Raw genomic sequence first — 17,249 nt, 5'->3', positions numbered from 1 at the left:
GTCTCTTCATTCTTTTCCGTCAATATTCTTATCCGGGGATTCTCAAGAATATGCTAACGGAGCTTCAAGTTCATCATTCTTCATTTCTTTTATCTTCTCCGATGTATTCAATTCAAGCTTTTGGTGTTGATCATATCCCTTTCCTCGTTTAAAATGCTTTCCCATGCCGTTGCACCTCTTAATCTTTCACCTCTCATTATTCAATTGTTCCGGAGTGCTGAAGATATCTCGAAGAATCATGTTTTCACTCTGCATTCGTTCAAGCTCTTTTGAGGATGTTATCTCATTCAAGCCATTTAATTCAACCGGTGCAATCTCTCTTTGAAATCGTTCTACGGTGTTTCTTTTGAGTGGGCCCTAACCCACAGGTCTTTTCCCAGGATCTTACCTGACTCCTCTAATTTTCCCGGAGTTTTTCTCAAATCTTATAAAGTTCGGCGTAAGAATGCTTTGTCTTCAGTCAGATGTCTTTCTCCAAGGTCTTTCAAATTTTTCATCACTGCCTCAACCTTTCTAATTTTCATCCCGGAGTATCTCAACAATTAATGGTGGTGTTTCTCGTCGTCACTCTCGACATTTGAAGACCGAAGAAGAGTTTTCCTCCATATCTTATCCGTTCTCTCAAGGATCCATGGCTCTAGCTTCGTGTCTTCCTCTTATAATTGTTTTCGATTGTGAGATATTCTTTTCTCCCATCCGGAGTAATTCAAAGTATTTTCAGTTTGTTTCTCCGAAGCCTATCATCTCAGAATAATTCATTCCAGCTTTCAGCTCTCATTCTCCAAATCTTAGCGGTGCATCATTCAAGTTTTCTCTAATCAGCTCATGATCTCTTTGTTCTCACTCCCTCAAGTATCTTCATTAGTTCTCTAATTCTTCCCGGGGTTTCGTTATCTTTTCTTCGTTCATATTCAATTCTTATGGTGGTTCGTTCAAGACTTCTCTTCCTTCATTATCATATCAATTTATTCGTTGTTTCAATCTTACCGGTGGTTCATTGAAGACCTTCTCAAGTTTGCGCTATATCTATCTTAATACTTTTTACGAGAATAAGTAGTATGCCAAATCCGTTGCTTGTCATCAATATAAATTGATGAAGGATATGCATAACATAATTCTTATTCTTGCCCCATCCAAGTGATTCTTTCTTCCGGAGTTATGTTCACGATGAGTCAATTCTCGTTTTCAATTGTTTCTTCTTTCTTTTTTTACCGGAGTTCCAAGCTCTCTCAATTATCTCATCATGAAGATTCATCTAATCATTGCAAGGCTTCAACCTTATTCTTTTCATCCTTCATTTCGTTTGATCATTCTTTTGTTACCGGAGTTCTTCATGGAGGCTCTACATGATAGGTCATCAAGGATTTAAATCCTTTTTCGAAGTGTTCATCGAGATTCTTTTCTGAGGAGTTCAAGCATTCTTCATCCTGCATCCTAGAGTGCTATTCCTTCTACCTTATCTTTTGAGGTGGTAATATATCATTCATCATTCACAAGAATGAGTTATTTAAACCCATCACTTTCGTCCATGGAGTTAGCTTGGTATAAATTTCACCTAAAGCCTTTCATGGGAGATGTTGCTCTTTGTGGTGATTATCTATGATCCAAGTCTTATCCTTATCACCTCGGTGGAAGAAGATTTCTATATTTTTTCTAGCTCACAATTAAATCTTTTCCATTAGTGGCAGTATTTCACCTCTTAATCTTGAGATGTCTTCTATAAGTCCATATCAAGCTTATCCTTTTCGTTGTTGTTAATCCAACAACTCCGTTCTAGCATATGTTGTAAGCGTGCTCTCTCAAGATCTTGTTTTCTCCTTCGTTCATTCCATTCATTTCTCTCATTTCTTTCAGAGGCATTGTGATGATGCTCTCTTTGACCCATCATCTTGTTTGTCAAGATCTTGTTCAATTCCTTCCATTTACAGTCGAAGTGCTGTCCAAATTATATCAGTCTTATTCCTTCTCTATCTTGTTTAACCAGAGTATTGTGTCTATCATTCCTCTTCTAACCGTAGTCTCATCCACGTCCTTCATATTGCAAAGCTCATATTCTTTACCTTCCATTCCCAACCGGAGTGTTGCCACATTTGATCCTTATCATTCCTAGTACATCTCGTGTCAACCGAGGTGCTTGCATCTACTTCTTGTCCATTGTAACTTTTTCTTATGTCTTTCAACCCATAAGTTTCTCGTAATGTTCCATGTTCCTCTTTTCTAACAGAGTGTTTTCAACTTCGTTCATCTCCATTGCATTCTTTCTTTCAATTTGTTCAACATCTCAAGGTTCTTTGGTTTCACTCGTTTGTCAAAGAAGCAACTTAGTTTTACCTCTTCTCTTTCTCTTCCGTTTTTCCCTCCGGTGCCATCCTAGATCTCGGGACAAGATCCTCTCGTAGTGGTGGAGTGTTGTAACTCCCCAAGACCGGAGCTTCAGATGCCTTCCAGGGTTTCCGGGTTTTGTTGTGTGATTTGTTTCGTCTGTTGCATTCATCTTTGCATCATGTGCATTGCATCATGTCATCATGCCATCATGTCATTTTTTAACTCAACTAAATAAATTGCATAGATCGTTGATCTATTTAAATCGAGGGAACTCACATGGTGGTTTCTCTTTTAAACATACCCTCCCAATATTTAGGGAGCTATATTAAATATTCCTTTAATTTGGAATTCACCTTAACACACTTGCATATTAAATCCCTTGGCCTTTTTCTTCTTCAAGTGTTGACTCTCTAACCTTGCCTTTTATTCTTTCATCATTTTTCCGGAGCTCTACCAAGATTCTCAACATTTTTGGATACTCCTAAAACCTCGACCTAGTTCAAACCCATTTGAATTAAATTCAAATGAGTTTGAATTCTTATCGTTCGATCTGATCTTTTCTATTTTCTTCGATCATACACATTTTTGTGAGTCCGGAAAAATTATCTGCGTGTTCAACTTCTTCCGCTAACCCCCCTCTTTATTTTTCTCCTCTTTATTTGTTTTCTGTTAAAAGAATCAAGAAGAGAAGAGAGAGGGAAAAGGGAGCCCATCAGCCCGCCCACCACCAAAGTGGCCCAGCAGTGTGCAGCCCAGCAGCCATCCTGTGGCCTGACCTAGATGGCCCAAGGCCCTGCTCGCTGCCTTCCCTCCTCGATCCCCTCCATCCTCCTTCCGCCGCCACGCACACACACAGAGAGGAGCGAGAGCTCCTCACGCTCGATCCCCATGGCGCCTCGTGCGACAGCCGGCCGCGCAACCCACCTACCGCGACGAGCTACGCGCCCCTTCTCCTCCCTGACTCCTCCTCGCCCGCGACCTCCAACCTCCTCATCGCCCTGCTCTACCTTGACCTTCGCTCCAGCTCCTCACGCCCGCTCCTCGCGTGCCGCGCCCTCAAGTTCCCTGGTCCGCCGCCCCTACTGTGGCCGTCGCTTCTGTCTTCCCCACCGCCAAGCATCACCGTCTCGCCCTCCTCCTTGCCTTGGAGCCCTGCGCCTCGTTCTCGTGTCTCCTGAATCGTCCCCGACCACAGCAAGGCCGCCACTCCGGTCAAGTTCCTCGCTAGATCCGGCGACCTCCGCCTTGAACCCGCCATATCCGTCCTGTTTCGGGCCTTCTCAGTGCACGCCTACCTCCACTAGTAGCGTCGCCGCCCCGCCGGACCTCCTTCCTCAGCGCCATATCCCACCTTCGCCTAGGCCTCATCCAGGAGATGAGCGAATGCATCTTCCCCAGGTTGACTTCCCCGGCATCGCCCCGTGCTGCCCTGCATTGAGCAGAGCTGCTGCTCGCTTGGACCACTGCCCTGCCAAGACGGAGACTGCCCTGTACCATGTCGCCTCGCTGGATCGTCGAGATCGTCTTGGATTGCGCCAAGTACAGGGGAGGCCTGTGCGTTTCCGTTGCTTCATTCCCGTTGCATTGTCAAGGCCCTCTGTTCGACTCCATGTACAACTACACGGTGAGACGCCAAGTAACATGACTATAGTCGTTGCCCCGAGGACACCGAGTACGACTACACACGACGATGCGCCAAGTACCTCTACCCATGACCCGAGAACGTCTACGACCCTTGTACAACTACCGTCGCCAAGACCGGATCGACAAGTACCCCAACAACGTGTGTACCACTACCATTGACTCTCGAAGACTCCGTGGACGTCAAGTTCCTCGTCGTGCCCCTGAACATCTACGGAAACCTGTGAGACTAAGAACGTGAATGACTACCGTCGTCACGAGAACGACTACTTCCCACAACAAACCGTGAACAACTACTTCCTCTACCATCGCCGAGTACCACTACTTCCCACGACGATCATGAACGACTACACCGCTTGACCCGAACCGCTCCAATAACGCACGCTTCGAAGGTATAACCCCGAGACGACCGCCCGTGAATGAATGCATGTGTGATGTATGAGATGCTCGTGCTTGCTCAGTGCTCGAATTGTCGGTGCACGTTACCCCTCTTTTGCCTTGTCACCATCGTCGACTCATGGGACACCCGGTATCCGGGAGTGCCCCGCCATCTTTTGCACAGATCCGCACACTTCTCCTTTGCATCAGTATCTCAATCGAATTACCGGAACCGGAATGTTGTCGTGGCACCGTTTTCGTTATCGTTGCTGTGGCACCCATTTTCTTTCCACCATGGTTACAAATTGCTTCATAATGCTCTTCTCAACTTTTAATAAAAATTGCATAAACTTGCACATGTCATCCGCATCATGATAACAACAATTAAAATTTTTAAAATTGTTGTTGCATTAAATTGCTAATGCATATGGGGATTTACCGGATTTGTTGTTTGTTATATCCAGCCCCATTTAAATTGTTTAGATGGTATAGTTTTGTTATGCATCACCCTCTTGACATGTTTAACAACATTTAATATTGTTGGGTGTGTAAACGATGTCGTACTAAATAATTTGAATGTGGTGTTTCGTCAATATGCAACGGAGTTGCATGTTGAGCTCCACTTAATTTGTAGGATTGTTTGTGCATTTTTCCATGCCATGCTTCATTAAACCGGGCATGCATCATACTTGATTGTGCATCATGCCATGATTATGTGGAGGTTGTTTACTATGTTGTTTGCTTCTTTCCGGTGTTGCTTCTTCGGGTTAGTTCCGATAACGTCGCATTTGTGAGGATTCGTTCGACTTCGTCAGTTTACCTTCTTCATGGACTCGTTCTTCTTCCTTGCGAGATCTCAGGCAAGATGACCATACCCTCGAAATCACTTCTATCTTTGCTTGCTAGTTGCTCACTCTTTTGCTATGCCTATGCTACAATACCTACCACATGCTTATCATGCCTCCCATATTGCCACGTCATAGCAAACCATTGTTTGGCTATGTTACCGCTTTGCTCAGCCCCTCTTATAGCGTTGCTAGTTGCAGGTGAAGATTGGAGTTTGTTCCTTGTTGGAACATGGATATTTGTTGGGATATCACAATATCTCTTATTTAATTAATGCATCTATATACTTGGTAAAGGGTGGAAGGCTCGGCCTTATGCCTGGTGTTTTGTTCCACTTTTGCCGCCCTAGTTTTCGCCATACCGATGTTATGTTCCTTGATTTTGCGTTCCTTACACGGTTGGGTTATAATGGGAACCCCTTGATAGTTCGCCTTGAATAAAACTCCTCCAGCAAGGCCCAACATTGGTTTTACCATTTGCCACCTAGCCTTTTCTTTCCCTTGGGTTCTGCGGACTCAAGGGTCATCTTTATTTAAACCCCCGGGCCAGTGCTCCTCTGAGTGTTGGTCCAAACTAGAGCCCCTTGCAGTGCCACCTCGGGGAAACTTGGGGGTTGGTTTTAGTTCTACGGATTGCTTATTCGGTGTGCCCTGAGGACGAGATATGTGTAGCTCCTATCGGGATTTGTCGGCACATTCGGGTGGCTTTGCTGGTCTTGTTTTACCATTGTCGAAATGTCTTGTAACCGGGATTCCGAGCTTGATCGGGTCTTCCTGGGAGAAGGAATATCCTTCGTTGACCGTGAGAGCTTGTGATGGGCTAAGTTGGGACACCCCTGCAGGGATTTGAACTTTCGAAAGCCGTGCCCGCGGTTATGGGCAGATGGGAATTTGTTAATGCCGGTTGCAGAAAACCTGAAACTCAACTTAATTAAAATGCATCAACCGCGTGTGTAGCTGTGATGGTCTCTTTCCGGTGGAGTCCGGGAAGTGAACACGGTGTTGGAGTTATGCTTGAATGTAGGTTGTTCTAGGATCACTTCTTGATCATAGATTCTCGACCGTGCATTTGCCTTCTCTTCTCGCTCTCATTTGCGTATGTTAGCCACCATATATGCTAGTGCTTGCTGCAGCTCTACCTCATACCTTTTCCCTACCTATAAGCTTAAATAGTCTTGATCACGAGGGTGTGAGATTGCTGAGTCCCCATGACTCACAGATTACTTCCAAACCCAGTTTGCAGGTGCCGATGTTACCGTGCAGGTGACGCAACCGAGCTCAAGGAAGAGCTCGATGAAGATCGTGTTCGTTATGTTGTTTCCGCTTCCAGTTGAGCCCAGTTGGGGGCGATCGGGGATCTGTAGCATTAGGGGTAGTCTTCTTTTATTTTGGTTCCGTAGTCGGACCTTGATTTTATCTGTTGATGTAATGCTTTATTCTTATATTGTGTGAAGTGGCGATTGTAAGCCAACTATGTATCCCTTTCCTTATTCATTACATGGGTTGTGTGAAGATTACCTCTCTTGCGACATTGCCTACAATGCGGTTATGCCTCTAAGTCGTGCTCCGACACGTGGGAGATATAGCCACATCGTGGGTGTTCCAGTCGACTCCCACAGTAAACGATATCTATCTCATCGAAACATCGGGACACCTTCACCTCTATCAAGTGGTATCAGGTTTCCAGGTTGCTCGGTGAGATCTTCCAGTTTTTCGTAGTTTAGATCAAGTCTGTTCTTCATACCTACAATCCATGAAAAACCCAATAAAATTTAGGGTTAGTTCATCATATCCGAACCAATATGAGCCTTTGCATAATCTTTTTAGGGTTTTGCATTGTTGAATTTGTGGTTGTATCGTCGTGTCTAGTTGCTGGTCTTAGTGTCTAGTCCTTTAGAGTTTCAAGTTCTGTTCACAAGTTGTCACGCCGCCGCCGCACCATTGTCATCACCGCTACCATATACCACCATCGTCATCACTGCTGCCATATACCACCATCGTCATCACCGCTGCCATATACCACCATCATCATCACCGTTGTCATATACCACCATCGTCATCACCGCTGCCATATACCACCATCGTCATCACCGCTGCCTTTACCACATATCCACCTCCATCACCCATTCGCCACCAGTCCGAGTTCCACCTCCCTACATATATCCGCCACCAGTCCAAGTTTCTACCAGATTCATCTCCGCCACCAATCCTAGTCCAACTCCAGTATTTGTTGCTTTGTTTTGGATTTCCAGATCATGCCATACTCCGAGTCGTGATAGAGTCGGACTCCCCAACTTCCGTGCTACCCGCGGTAGAAAAGTAGTTCCAAACTAAAAAAAACTAAGTCTGGAAAATTCTGGCTAGGCAGTTTTTAGACCATTTGTAGACTTTTTCGAAAAAAATTGTTGCGGAGCAAAATAAAAGAGGAAAAAAGTGCAAAAAAAGTGAAAAAAGGAAAAAAAAAAGGGCGTGCTCTCCCTTGTTTACGTGCAGCGCCGTGATTTTGTTAGTGTCCTAGGCTCGCGTCTCTAGCACGGTCTAGCCTAGGAACAGCACAGTACCGTCGTTGAGCGTTTATTCAACTTTGCATCTCTGAATTGATTATTTTTGACCCTTTTTGCTACCATATTATAAGCCTTCCCAGCTCCATATACATCTACGTTGTGCGTTTGACTCTCCCTGGTAATCGCTCTATCCAAGCTTTGAGAGTTTTGACTACGACGGTTGCTGATCACCGCTTGCTGCTAGGTAAGAACTGGTAAGAATTTGAGATTTGCTTGACGGATTTGTGACACCCACCACCACCTCTTGTTAGTAGTCTGTAGGATCATATTCTTGTGTGTTTCTATTGCTGCTAACCATGGCAGGATCACCAGCCGCTGAGACTGACTGGGAGAACATGACGAATAAGGAGTTGCACGATAAATTTCAGCAAATGATGAGTGGACAGGTGCAAGATGTGCTAAACAGATTTGAAGAGGCTATGGAGAAGACGTTCGAAACAAAGCTCGATAACAAGTTTAATGAATTGCTTGTGCGTCGTCCACCACCACCACCAGCTGCACCTAACGGGCCTCTACAACAACAACAACAACAACAATGACGACTACCTCCACGTCGCTAAATAGCCCGAGCGAGCCGTGTCCCTCTTGCGCCTGGCCAAACTGTTAGTGCTGTCGTTGATTCTTCTATGGCTCCTGCTGCTGATGTGGAGGAGGATGATTATGTGGTATATTACGAGGATGAGGTTGATCAAAATTAGAACTACGTGCAACCACCAGCACCACAACCACCAGGTCGTCCACATGCAAATAATGGCAATGGTAGGGCTCCCCCTCAGGTACGAGATCATGACCATCTCCCTAAACTGAAATTGAATATTCCACCATTTAACGGTAGATATGTTCCTGATATATATCTTACTTGGGAGTTAGAAACTGAACAACGATTTACATGTGTACAATATCCTGAGGAGAGACGTGTTCCTGCTGCTGTTTGTGCTTTCACTAGCTTTGCATGTGTTTGGTGGTCTGAACATTGTAGATTATATCCTATTCCAGCTACTTGGACTACTTTGAAAACTGCTATGCATACTCGTTGGGTTCCACCATATTATCGACGTGAATTACTTCAAAAATTGCAGCGTTTACGACAAGGAAAATTTTTTGTAGTAGAATATTATCAGGAATTACAAACTGGCATGATTAGATGTGGTATTGTTGAGGAGAATGAAGCTATGCTTGCATGTTTTATGGGTGGATTAAATAGAGAGATTCAGACCATTCTAGAGTATAAGGAGTATAATAATATCACTCGTTTATTCCATCTTGCTTGTAAAACTGAACGTGAAGTGCAGGATCGACAGGCATTGGCACGAACTAACTTTTTTGCCGGTCGATCTTCATCATGGACACCACGTGCATCCTCTACCTCCACTGCACCATCACCTCCATCAGGTGCCACCTCCAGTCGTGATACAAGAAAGCAGGCACAACCACCACTATATGCCAAGAGCACACCTGCCGGGCCTGCGTAGAGCTCTTCTTCTTCCATGGCATCAATAGGGCACACAACTGATATAATTTGTCGTCGTTTTAAGGGAAGAGGACATTTTGCGAGAGAATGCAAATCTCAGCATGTGATGATTGCTCATAAGGATGGCGGGTATGAGTCCGCTAGTGACTATGATGTGGAGACTTTGGCTCTTATTACACATGAAGAACACGGTGGAGATGTGATGTAGGGTAGAACCCTAATCGGACGATCTTTCACGAAAGGAGCGGATCCTGCGATGAACATGAAGAACACGAGGAGGGAAACGAGGGGAAAATCACGAGGGGAACACAAGAGAGCACTCAAACCAACAAGAATGATCACACATGCGCTAGATCCTCGAAACACGATAGGAGATACTCCAAAGTCAAAAACGGATGGTACACGGTAGCCGGTTCTTCTCCAAAGGAGTTCTTGAGTTCTTCCCTAAAGAGGGGTCTTGAATCCGCTTGGGGGATCTTCTCCGGTGGAGGCTCGAATCTCCGAGGAGAAGGTAACCAAGTGGATGAGCAAAGCTCTCACACGAAATATGAGCTAATTCTTTGGTAACCCTAGAAAGGAGGAGGGAGAGGTCTATATATAGTCTTAGTGAAAAAGGGTGCGAAAAGGGGGTACATGGGTTGCGGCCCAACACATGGCAGCGCACAGGCATCGGACATCTGGGAGTCACCGGTCGTCCGGAGGCTCGCAAGGGTCCGGACGTCCGGTGCCTGTCGGACGTCCGTAATTTCGGCTCAGGTGTGCTTCGGTCGGATGTCCGGTCGTGATAGAGGCGAGGGTGTCTCGATCTTTCAATGAGATGATAACTATCGATTTGGTGGAGATGACTTCGACGATCCGACTACAAACGTGCACGACGTTGCACCTTTGTAATCGCTAAACCAATCTCCTGAGGTTACTGACGATGCCGGAAGCATGGTCAGCCTGACCATGAAGGTCTATTCCTCCAAGCAATCAAAGAACGAGCAAGAATATGATAAAGCAATCTAAATATTGCAGATATATATGAAGCATTGATAATGGTGGGGATCCGTAAGCGATCTTGGTCTGATCGTTGGACACAAACGAAGTGCACGAAGTTGCAATGGCTAACTTTTAAGTAAACAAATCCCCAGGAAAAGCTACTAGATGGATCTACTTATATAGGAGCAAGGGGTGGCAGCCAAGGATGTGGAAGTACGTCCCAAGGCAGCCTAAAACTAACCTTAGTTCGTACAAGGCTCATGGGCCCAAGTGGAGGTGGTGCGACACCTTTGGACTTGTTGTTTGACTCGGATTCTGCTGCAACGTCAGATTGTTTCGTCGATATCTCAATGTTCTGGACGAATTTGAAGGTGATTCCAATTGGGTTGGAAAGAGCACGAAATCTACTTTCCAACAAAAAATAATCACCCAGTTCGGAATCCGTATGAAAAAGTTGTTGACGTTTTGAGTCAGATATGTCTGTGCAGTCCGAATCTGAATCCAGAACATGAGAGACTTGGACTCTATCTTCTCTTGGCCCAAAAGTGACGTGAGAGGACTTTTTGAACAGAACCTAAACTTCTCATTTTCCCTTATCTTCATATGTGGATTGTATAAATGTCCCATACACATGAAATTATAAAAAACACAAAAGTGTGTGAAGTATTTTTGTTCTGGATAACATAAATAGATTATTGAATAGTTTGCACTAGAAATCACTTGACAAATATGCATGTATGCAATATTTTTCGTCGTATCCAACGTAGTCATGTACTCATCATCCTCCCCTTCTTGAAAACAAAGTCGTCCTCGGCGTTGCTTAATCTGAAATGTGGCTAACAAAAGAGACAAGGTGTACATGTTGTATATGTCTATGTCATCCATTTTTACTTCCCTAGATTTTTGCACATATGACACATGTATACATGATTAACTTTCATAGTTCATAAAATCTAAAGCCAAAAAATTATCACAAGAAGTAGAAGGCATAAAAACATTGTAACTCAGTTTGCACATATAAGTGAAGCTCTTATTCATTTCAAAAGATTGACAATGTTCATCATTAAACCATCCCAACATTGGTGAATAAACCTCACTTGCATCAAATTTACATGCTACAACATTCTTAAATAAGCAAGCATGCAATAAGGCATTGGACATAGAATCATCACCAAGATTAGAGGTCATATCAAAATGATTAAACATCGGTTTTTTGCATCAACAGTTAATTCAATGGGTGCACTCAAAATTGTTGGTATTTCAGTTATTTGATCACATGACGCATTCATGATAGTAACAAGATTCTCTAAAATAGGTGGTGTGCTCAAATCAACAAGTAACTCAACACATGATGCATTCAAGTTAACTAGGCATGCATCATTCTCATGTGAAGTTATATCATCAATACCTTTATTGTTATCTTGTCGCAAAGACGTAGCTGATCTAGGTACAGACGTTGACAATGTACCATACTCTTGAGATGATGTCGCGCTCACAATCCGAGGTGGGGCTACTCTAGTAGGTGCAACGGTGGAGGAACCAACCGGGGGTGGTGAGCATGAACTGGAATAGTTGTTGTTGTAGTCACCCAATGCATCCTCATGTATCTGTCTCTCAAAGGTACAAGCGCGGACATACATTCCAGTAATGCAACGAGGAATATACTGAAACTTTGCATGGATATCATGGTTCAAACCAACAAAAAATCTATTCATTGTATCATCCTCAGATTCTTCCATGTCACAATGATGCATATAAGATTTAAACTCTTGGTAGTAAGCATGAACAATGTTACTGCCTTGTTTTAATTGTTCTAATTTGGGAAGCAATTCACGATGATAGTAAGGAGGAAAAAATTGTTGTCTCATTACAGCTTTCAAAACTTTCCAAGTTGTGGGTTGGTTATCAGTGTTTTTCTTACAATGTACACTCCACCAAACAGAAGCAAAACCAGTAAATGCTCTAGTGGTAGCTCGTACTATCTCAAGTTCAGAAAAATCATGGTGAGTAAAAACTTGTTCTACTTCAAGCTCCCAAGCTAGATAAATAGCAGGATTAAATCTACCCTCAAATGACGGTAAAGAGATAACCTGACCATGTGCATGTGTGTGTTGTCCCAACTCTCATGATGGTGAAGATGTGTCCGTCGCCCAAGACCTTCTATCTCCGGAACCTGTCATGATTAGTAGAAACAAGAAACAAAATTTGAGAATAATGTTCCTATGAACTACTAGGATATGGTCGTAAAGTGCTCACAGTAAAGCAAAAATCAATATCTTATAAGTTCTTACCATGCGGCAGGTGGTGACAGGCAACCAGCGGTGTCAAATAACTCCGAAGATTGAGTAAAGAGATTGCCAGGGAAACGTACGTATACACTGTGTAGAATACGTGGAGCTGGGTTGGCTATATATGGTAGCAAAAGATTAGCAATAATCAATTCAAAGATGTAATGTTGAATAAACGTTCAACGACAGTACTGTGCTGGTCCTAGGCTAGACCGGACTAGAGACGCGAGCCTAGAACACTAATGAGGTCACGGTGTAGCACAACTAGCATCAATAAAGGATATGAAGTAGCTCTGGACAGCAAGATATAACTGAAGATCACAATAGCAGTAAAGATAATGATATGAAACAACACCCAAGAAGGATATATCAACAACTTTCTCTCCAACTTTCCTCTAGAAAAGTTTGTGCCAATATTTTTGATATTTTTTTTAAGAATGGTATTTACTCAAGCTTTCAAACACAAAAGGAATCACTCTATTCCGAGTTGATATGAGGAGTCAAAACAATTCTAAAACTGGCCTGAAAAACTAGAATAAGCTTTGTTCGTGAACTTCAGAGGGCAAAAAGACATATTTAGAAGCCGACTTTGAGGTGCCAAATATTGAACTAGCTTCTGCAACTATTTAGATGTGGCTCGTCTCTAGCTTTCGTTTGAGTACTCGTGGAGCCAAAACCGACTTTGTATGAATAAGTTATATCGGTTTTACTGAACAGTGCACAAAATAGATTCCAATCCGAATTCAATTACGAGATTGAGTCTAGATAGATCCGAATTTTGTTTTTTTCTCTCTTTTTTTCCTCACATTTTTTATTACTCTCCTTTTTTTTCTCTGACTTTTTTCTCTTTTTTCTCTGCCTTTTTATCTCTTTTTTTCTCTGCCTTTTTTCTCTCTCCCTCATTCCAAGACAAACTAGAAAAGATGTAGATTGGATCTAGCGAAGATGTGAACGACCTCAACTATGATTGTGACAATGAACAATGGGTAGCACGTGGTGGAAATTGATGGATGGGTGACGGACACCGGAAGGGATGATGATGCAGCGGCGGCGTGAATAATGTGAACAGAACTCGAAACTCTAAACGAACTAGACACTAAGACCAGCAACTTGACACGATGATGCAACCAATAATTCAACTATGCAAGCAATGAAAAGAAAAATGCAAAGGTTCAAACTGTCTTGGACAAAGGATGAATAGATCTAACTTACTTTTGTGGCTTTTTCTTGGACAATAGATAAGAAAATAAATCTAATCTAGGAAAAACTAGAAATTCTCGCCGAGCAACCTAAAAACTAATACCACTTGATAGAGGCGTGTGTGTCCCGATCTTTCGATGAGATGATAACTATCGATTTGGCGGAGACGACTTTGATGATCTGACTTCAAACGTGCACGACATTGCGCCTTAGCAATCGCTAAACCAATCTCCTGAGGTTACTGACGATGCCGGAGCACGGTCAGCCTGACCACGAAGGTCTATTCCTGCAAGCAATCGGAGAATGAGCAAGAATATGATAAAGCAATCTGAATATTGCTAATATATATGAAGCATTGATAATGGTGGGGATCCGTAAGCTGTCTTGGTCTGGTCGTTGGACACAAACAAAGTACACGAAGTTGTAATGGCTAACTTTTAACTAAACAAATCCCCAGGAAAAAGCTACTAGATGGATCTACTTATATAGGAGCAAGGGGTGGCGGCCAAGGAGGTGGAAGGACGTCCCAAGGCAGCCTAAAACTAACCCTAGGTCGTACAAGGCTCATGGGCCCAAGTGGAGGTGGTGCAACACCTTTGGACTTGTTGTTTGACTCAGATTCTGCTGCAGCGTTAGATTGTTTCATCGATATCTCAATGCTCTGGACGAATTTGAAGCTGGTTCCAATTGGGTTGGAAAAAGCACGAAATCTACTTTCCAACAAAAAATAATCACCCAATTCGTAGTCCGTATGAAAAAGTTGTTGACATTTTGAGTCAGGTATGTCTGTGCAGTCCGAATCTGAATCCAGAACGTGAGAGACTTGGACTGCATCTTCTCCTGGCCCAAAAGTGACGTGAGAGGACTTTTTGAACAGAACCTAAACTTCTCCTTTTCCCTTATCTTCATATGTGGATTGTACAAATGTCCCATACACCTGCAATTAGACAAAACACAAAAGTGTGTGAAGTATTTTTGTTCTGGATAACATAAATAGATTATTGAATAGTTTGCACTAGAAATCACTTGACAAATATGCATGTATGCAATATTTTTTGTCGTATCCAAGGTAGTCATGTCCTCATCAGGTCGGGGTGGGACGTCCGAGCGTCGGTCGTCCGTTGGACTCCGGGAATCCGTAGATTTGGCTGCGGTGCGGTGGCGTCGGTCGTCCGGAGAGGGCCAGATGTCCGGAGCCTGGAGATTGTCGGACGTCCGGTCCTGGCCGGTCGTCCGGAGCCTGTAGCTTCTTCTTCATCACTTCTTCTTCTCCGTCTTCACTTCCAGCTTCCTCTTCTTCTTCTCCTTGCTCCTTAGCTTCTCCATGGTACCTGAGTATGCACAATGTGTCCATATGAGGTAGTAGCCATGCTCATGTGCATCAAAGTGGAAATGTGAGAGGAGAGATGTCACGTCGATTTCAAGATATAGCGACCCGACCCGAATGGATCAAGTCTACTGCGCTCCGGTGTCATCCCTGGATCAGTAATGTTGACACCACACAGTACATCGAAGGATTTATAGCAGAGTGGCAATCACACACATATTACATCGTTGTCTCAAAGAGAACTTATTACAATAAATATGGCTTAAGGCCATCTAGTGTCGAAAACACCGGAAGACTCGGAAGATAAATGGGTCCATCAACTCCAACGGCATCACTGAGTATAGAACCACGACCTAAAAACACCTTACTCGTCGTCTGAAAAGTCTGCAACATGAGAAGTTGCAGCCCGAAAACGGGTCAGCACATGGAATATGCTGGCAATGTAACACATAGAGAGTAATGGAATGAAATAGCTATACTATATGCATATATGGCTGGTGGAAAGCTCTATGGTTACAGTTTTGCGTAAAGCCAGTTTTTCCCTATTGCAAAGGAATAAATTTATTAACTATCATGGTGGTTGTTAAACATCGAGAATGGTTGACAGCATTCCGATCCCAATTAAGTGAACAATTAAAACCCAACAATATTAATTAGAGTAACATGTTGAGATTCACATGATATTCAAGTACTAGATACTCAAGTTGTCCATAACCGGGGACACGGCTAATCATGATTAGTTTGTACACTCTGCAGAGGTTTGCGCACTTTTCCCCACAAGACTTGATCGCCTCCGTTTGGTTTCTCGCACTACAGGGTGTTTGAGAAGACGGATGACCGAGACAGTCTTTCAGAAGCGCTAGCACCTTACATGTGGGTAGACCATACCACCTATAACCCCTACATCTGCTAGTCTACCCGTAAGAGTTCGCACGACTTAATCAACTATGCCAGAGCCCATAATGGCTTGTGGCTGCACACGGAAGTTACTAGCATGAATGATCTTATGATCCCTTTGAGCCTGGGTGGCGGTCCGAAATAAAACAGGCAAGTCCTGATAGACATCAGGTGCCTCAATCCACCCAGATGTGTGTTTAAGTTGCCACCTTAGATAAACCATTAAAATTAATAAACTCACATCTTTCATGGATATCACTCACCCAATCCACGTCTACTAGCATAGCATGGCATAATAAGCAAACGTAGAAGTAACTCCCAAAGGTTTCATAATAATACAGGTAATAGGTACTACCTCATCTACTTCCCATCCCACAATTTAATTAGATCCTAATCATGCAGTGTGTGAGGATTGATCTAATGCAATAAAACATGGGTTGTAGAAAAGGTATGATCAAAGTGTTACTTGCCTTGCTGATGATCCGCGAGACCTAGGGTTTCGACGTAACAAGCGGCGCAATCCGGGTGATCTATCACAGACAAAAAACAAGCACACAATAAGTACTCATCTAATGCACAGGTAAAACTCGAACAAGAGAACGAACCAGAAAGTTCAACTTAAGAACTCCGGTTGCAAAGAAAGAACGAACCGAACCAAGAAACGAAAACAAACGGCGGAAGAAAACAACTCGGATCTAGCAAGTTGAATCTAGGTCAAATTTTACCGGGCCAAAAGCTTGTTTAAGTTGATTAGACGGAACGGCGGTTTCGAAACGAAACTCCAGGCGCTTGAATCACCTGCTTCCGATAAACGAGCGAGAAGAAAGACTAGAACGAAGATCGAATCTAAGATCACGATCGCGGAATAAATCCGACGAAAAGAAAGAAAGAACGGTTAAACGAACGGACGTTCGTTAACCGAGAATAACCGGTGATCACGTCCGTTAAGACGAACGGTCCGGCGAACGCTCGCTAAACAACTAAACCGAAAAAAACGAAAAGGAAACCGATCTAGGGTTTTGGAAAAGAAAACCGAAACAAAGAACCGGAAAAGAATCCGGAAAAGAAACGGAACGGTTCTTTTAAGAAAAACCGAACCGAGGCGAGGAAAAAGAGAGAGGTGCGGCGCGGCTACCTCGACGAGGCTCGGCGAGGGGCTCCGGTGGCGGCGGGGTACAAGGGCGGCGGCGGCGCTAGGGCGGCGGCGGCAAAGCGGCGGCGGCGGCGGCGCTAGGGCGGCGGCGGCGACTAGGCGGCGCGGCTGCGGCTGCTGCTGCTGCTTGGGGCGGCGGGCTGGTGTGGGGAGGAGAGGGGGGGTGCCTAGGTATTTAT

The sequence above is a fragment of the Triticum urartu genome, chromosome 1, assembly GCF_003073215.2.
Source record: "Triticum urartu cultivar G1812 chromosome 1, Tu2.1, whole genome shotgun sequence".
NCBI classification, from domain to species: Eukaryota; Viridiplantae; Streptophyta; class Magnoliopsida; order Poales; family Poaceae; genus Triticum; species Triticum urartu.
Note: the sequence above shows the minus strand (reverse complement) of the source record.